The sequence below is a fragment of the Carcharhinus amblyrhynchos genome, unplaced genomic scaffold, assembly GCF_965287045.1.
Source record: "Carcharhinus amblyrhynchos unplaced genomic scaffold, sCarAmb.v2.hapA chromosome_227, whole genome shotgun sequence".
NCBI classification, from domain to species: Eukaryota; Metazoa; Chordata; class Chondrichthyes; order Carcharhiniformes; family Carcharhinidae; genus Carcharhinus; species Carcharhinus amblyrhynchos.
The window spans coordinates 146096-151774 of record NW_027649967.1 but is presented as its reverse complement, the minus strand read 5'-3'; the positions used below and the strand labels follow the sequence as shown (position 1 = coordinate 151774).

The 5679-nt window shown below is 56.4% G+C and overlaps 1 long non-coding RNA gene across 2 annotated transcripts; it reads left to right on the top strand.

Moving 5' to 3' along the window:
* Nucleotides 1-320: 320 nt before the first annotated feature.
* LOC145338905 (uncharacterized) lies at nt 321-4175 on the top strand. Of its 2 annotated transcripts, none has more exons than XR_013885928.1 (3): nt 321-431; nt 1806-1892; nt 3836-4175. It is a non-coding gene; the product is annotated as an uncharacterized LOC145338905 (long non-coding RNA). The 2 variants fall into 2 exon arrangements; XR_013885927.1 differs by lacking the exon at nt 321-431 and adding an exon at nt 888-925.
* Nucleotides 4176-5679: the final 1504 nt, after the last annotated feature.

The following is a 5679-nucleotide window of genomic DNA, read 5'->3' as shown; positions in this document are numbered from 1 at the left end:
TCATCTTAGTCAGCTTTTATCCCACCATGCCTTGGGGCAGTCTGTAATTGACCAGGGTACAGAATATTTGAAAAATACATATTTAACTTCTCTAACAGTGGTGATAAGTGTTTCTATGCAACGGAACCTTTGTAATTTCCAGGTGGGAGGAAACCGGAGCACCCGGCGGAAACCCATGCAGACATGGGAGAACATGCAGACTTTGCACACGCAGTGACTCGAACTGGGAATTGAATGCAGGTCCCTGGCTTTTTGTGTGTGTGTCTGTGTGTGTGTGTGTTCCATTGACAGATTCTGACTTACCCTGGCGATCACCTTCCTGTTTTACCAATTCCTGTTTTATGAGACATTTCATCTGCATCTCACTCACAGATACGCAAAACTGGGATACTCATCAGCACAGCACAGTCTGGGACAGAGATACCTGTGGGGTACGTATAGAGAAACAGGAGAGAGAGAGGGGACTGAGAGACACCAGTCAGTGTACAGATATCTCCCTGACAGAGAGGGGACTGAGAGACACCAGTCAGTGTACAGATATCTCCCTGAGAGAGAGAGAGGGGACTGAGAGACACCAGTCAGTGTACAGATATCTCCCTGAGAGAGAGAGAGGGGACTGAAAGACACCAGTCAGTGTACAGATATCTCCCTGAGAGAGAGAGAGGGGACTGAGAGACACCAGTCAGTGTACAGATATCTCCCTGAGTGAGAGGGGGGACTGAGAGACACCAGTCAGTGTACAGATATCTCCCTGAGAGAGAGGGGTGACTGAGAGTCACCAGTCAGTGTACAGATATCTCCCTGAGAGAGAGAGAGGGGGAGGGAGGGGTCTCACACAGACACTCTAACTATTTCCATTTTTTTTTTGAACTTGAGCAGGACATGGGGTTGTGAAGAATGAGGAGACGGCCATGGAATGGTTTCGGTAGGAATATTCCGGAGTGTTATTTGCTCAACTTTACATGTTGCTGCACTGTGGGAGGGTCAGTGCTGAGGGAGTCCCGCACTGTGGGAGGGTCAGTGCTGAGGGAGTGCCGCACTGTGGGAGGGTCAGTGCTGAGGGAGTCCCGCACTGTGGGAGGGTCAGTGCTGAGGGAGTGCCGCACTGTGGGAGGGTCGGTGCTGAGGGAGTCCCGCACTGTGGGAGGGTCAGTGCTGAGGGAGTGCCGCACTGTGGGAGGGTCGGTGCTGAGGGAGTCCCGCACTGTGGGAGGGTCGGTGCTGAGGGAGTCCCGCACTGTGGGAGGGTCGGTGCTGAGGGAGTCCCGCACTGTGGGAGGGTCGGTGCTGAGGGAGCCCCGCACTGTGGGAGGGTCAGTGCTGAGGGAGTCCCGCACTGTGGGAGGGTCGGTGCTGAGGGAGTCCCGCACTGTGGGAGGGTCGGTGCTGAGGGAGTCCCGCACTGTGGGAGGGTCGGTGCTGAGGGAGTCCCGCACTGTGGGAGGGTCGGTGCTGAGGGAGTCCCGCACTGTGGGAGGGTCAGTGCTGAGGGAGTCCCGCACTGTGGGAGGGTCGGTGCTGAGGGAGTCCCGCACTGTGGGAGGGTCAGTGCTGAGGGAGTCCCGCACTGTGGGAGGGTCAGTACTGAGGGAGTCCCGCACTGTGGGAGGGTCGGTGCTGAGGGAGTCCCGCACTGTGGGAGGGTCGGTGCTGAGGGAGTCCCGCACTGTGGGAGGGTCGGTGCTGAGGGAGTCCCGCACTGTGGGAGGGTCGGTGCTGAGGGAGTCCCGCACTGTGGGGGTATTTGCTGTGCACTCTGACTGTTTTAAATGGAAAGATGTGACAGTGCGTCTCTCTCTCCCCAGGAAAGCAGCCGATCAGGGACATCCTCTGTCCTCCTACAACCTCGCTGTGGGCAAACTGAAACAGATAACTAGCTCTGTGGAAGATCGGTGAGTCACTCTCTGTCCCCCTGAGAAATAATTCCTCTGTGAGAAACTGAATCTCCCTGTGTGGAGAGAGAGAGAGACACACAGAGAGAGAGGGAGAGAGAGAGAGAGGCAGAGAGAGAGACAGAGAGAGAGAGAGAGACAGAGAGAAAGAGAGAGGGACGCAGAGAGAGACAGAGAGACACAGAGAGAGAGAGAGACAGAGAGGCAGAGAGAGGGGGAGAGACAGAGAGACAGGGAGAGGGAGACACAGACAGAGAGAGACAGACAGAGAGAGAGGGAGAGAGACAGGGAGAGAGAGACACACAGGGAGAGAGAGAGAGACAGAGAAACAGGGTTGGGGCGGTGGGGAGAGGGAGAGAGAGATGGAGAGGTTTCGGGATGGAATTCCAGAGCTTCGGGCAACTGAAGGCATGTCCACCAATGGGGGAGTGATGGGAATCGGGGGATGCTCGAGAGGCAGGAATTGGAGAAACACAGAGATCTCGGAGGGTCGTAGGAGGTGACAGAGATAGGGAGGGGGCGTAGGGGGCTGGAGGAGGTTACAGAGATAGGGAGGGGGTGTAGGGGCTGGAGGAGGTGACAGAGATAGGGAGGGGGCGTAGGGGGCTGGAGGAGGTTACAGGAGATAGGGAGGGGGTGTAGGGGGGCTGGAGGAGGTTACAGAGATAGGGAGGGGGCTGGAGGAGGTTACAGAGATAGGGAGGGGGTGTAGGGGGCTGGAGGGGGTTACAGAGATAGGGAGGGGGTGTAGGGGGCTGGAGGAGGTTACAGAGATAGGGAGGGGGTGTAGGGGCTGGAGGAGGTTACAGAGATAGGGAGGGGGTGTAGGGGGGCTGGAGGGGGTTACAGAGATAGGGAGGGGGTGTAGGGGCTGGAGGAGGTTACAGAGATAGGGAGGGAGTGTAGGGGGCTGGAGGAGGTTACAGAGATAGGGAGGGAGTGTAGGGGCTGGAGGAGGTTACAGAGATAGGGAGGGGGTGTAGGGGCTGGAGGAGGTTACAGAGATAGGGAGGGGGTGTTGGGGGCTGGAGGAGGTTACAGAGATAGGGAGGGGGTGTAGGGGGGCTGGAGGAGGTTATAGAGATAGGGAGGGGTTGTAGGGGGCTGGAGGAGGTTACAGAGACAGGGAGGGGGTGTAGGGGGGCTGGAGGAGGCTACAGAGACAGGGAGGGGGTGTAGGGGGGCTGGAGGAGGTTACAGAGATAGGGAGGGGGTGTAGGGGGGCTGGAGGAGGTTACAGAGATAGGGAGGGGGTGTAGGGGGGCTGGAGGGGGTTACAGAGATAGGGAGGGGGTGTAGGGGGCTGGAGGGGGTTACAGAGATAGGGAGGGGGTGTAGGGGGGCTGGAGGGGGTTACAGAGATAGGGAGGGGGTGTAGGGGGCTGGAGGGGGTTACAGAGATAGGCAGGGGGTGTAGGGGGGCTGGAGGAGGTTACAGAGATAGGGAGGGGGTGTAGGGGGGCTGGAGGAGGTTACAGAGATAGGGAGGGGGTGTAGGGGGCTGGAGGAGGTTACAGAGATAGGGAGGGTGTGCAGGGGGGCTGGAGGAGGTTACAGAGATAGGGAGGGGGTGTAGGGGAGCTGGAGGAGGTTACAGAGATAGGGAGGGGGTGTAGGGGGCTGGAGGGGGTTACAGAGATAGGGAGGGGGTGTCGGGGAGCTGGAGGGGGTTACAGAGATAGGGATGGGGTGTAGGGGAGCTGGAGGGGGTTACAGAGATAGGGATGGGGTGTAGGGGGCTGGAGGAGGTTACAGAGATAGGGAGGGGGTGTCGGGGGTTGGAGGAGGTTACAGAGAATGGGAGGGGGTGTAGGGGGCGGAGAGACTGGAAAAGCTGGGGGTTGGGAAGGGTTGGTATGAGTGACTGAGCTGGATTTGAGATGGGAAATCCCACTCTCCGAGTGATTCACCCTCGCAATTCCCCCCCTCCTCCTCAGTTCTAGGGAGATGGAGGGACTACTTTCCAGGGCGGCGGAACACGGGGTGAAGGAGGCGCAAGAAGTCCTGGCTCAACTTTACAAGACGCGCGATCAGGCCTGAGGTCGGGGCATTCCCGGGATTCACCGACTGTCTTCCAGACAGACGGACCTCCTACTCTTCCCCGTTTGAACCCATGAAGATGAGCACTCTCTGGGATTTGAACTGCCATCCTTCTCCTTGTCCCCGTCCTGTCCATACTGTCGTTGTCTTTTCCTGAATGTTGTGGTGTTAAATTCTCTCACCTCTATCCTCTAACCGGTCAAGATTTCACAAACCTTTACTGTAACAAATGATTAAAAAGCACTGTGGACCAAACACTGTTCATTTTCTCCTTGGCAAGTTATCCTTTGCTGACAAGATGGGACATGTGTCCAAAGTTGTCTCTTTGACGCTCTTTAGGACAAATACAAAAATGCCAAATTTCTGACTCTCACAACCATTCGTACTTGCTGGCTCGGAATGGTGCTGGTTATATGTCAACTCACATTCCGAAATTAGCTTCAGTTATTTCACTGCTGAGGTGGTTCCAAGGTCATGATGTACAGATGCTGGCGTTGGACTGGGGTAAAACACAAAGCAATCCCACAACACCAGTTTAAAGTCCAAACAGGTTTATTTTTAGCTTTCAGGACAGCCTGTCCCTTCATCAGGTGGCTGGGAGATTCCAGGGCAATCTATTGGGCAGAGAGAAAGTGTGTGTGAGTGAGAGAGAGTGTGTGTGTGCAGGAGAGAGTGTGCAGCGGTCCCTCAGCACTGACCCTCCCCACAGTTTGGGACTCCCTCAGCACTGACCCTCCCACAGTGCGGGACTCCCTCAGCACCGACCCTCCCACAGTGCGGGACTCCCTCAGCACCGACCCTCCCACAGTGCGGGACTCCCTCAGAACTGACCCTCCCACAGTGCGGGACTCCCTCAGAACTGACCCTCCCACAGTGCGGGACTCCCTCAGCACTGACCCTCCCCACCGTGCAGGACTCCCTCAGCACTGACCCTCCCACAGTTTGGGACTCCCTCAGCACTGACCCTCCCACAGTGCGGGACTCCCTCAGCACCGACCCTCCCACAGTGTGGGACTCCCTCAGCACCGACCCTCCCACAGTGCGGGACTCCCTTAGCACTGACCCTCCCACAGTGCGGGACTCCCTCAGCACTGACCCTCCCACAGTGCGGGACTCCCTCAGCACTGACCCGCCCACAGTGCGGGACTCCCTCAGCACCGACCCTCCCACAGTGTGGCTCTCCCTCAGCACTGACCCTCCCACAGTGCGACGCTCCCTCAGCACTGACCCTCCCACAGTGTGGGACTCCTTCTGCACTGAATCGATCTCCAGTTGCCAGTACAGTTTTATGAAAGGGAGGAACTGGTCCTCCCAGGCTCAGACTCGCTGTGTGAAATGGAAATGAATGACAGACTGAAAGCTTTGGTTAAATTGAGAATATTTTCTTTCTTCTGTGATTCCTTCACATGATGGAATATTTCCCAATCACAAATACCCCAAGATTCTCTTCATTTTGACACTGAACATTTAATTCACGGACTGAAAGCCAGTTTTATACAGAGCCAAGCTGTCTAATTTCCCAGTTGGAGTTTAGTTTTGATCTTTATTGAAGGTGGTCATCTCATCCGGTCAGTGGTTCCATCCCAGTCCAACCCTGTCCCTTCAGCAGTTCTTGTTCCACATCGTGTTTTCACCAACCTTCTCCCCGAGTCACTCACCATCAAACCCCCTGAACTGAACCAGGAACCCTCACCACCTCCCTCAATCATATTGGCAAAAGCAGCAGCGCCCGTGACCATGGGACAGT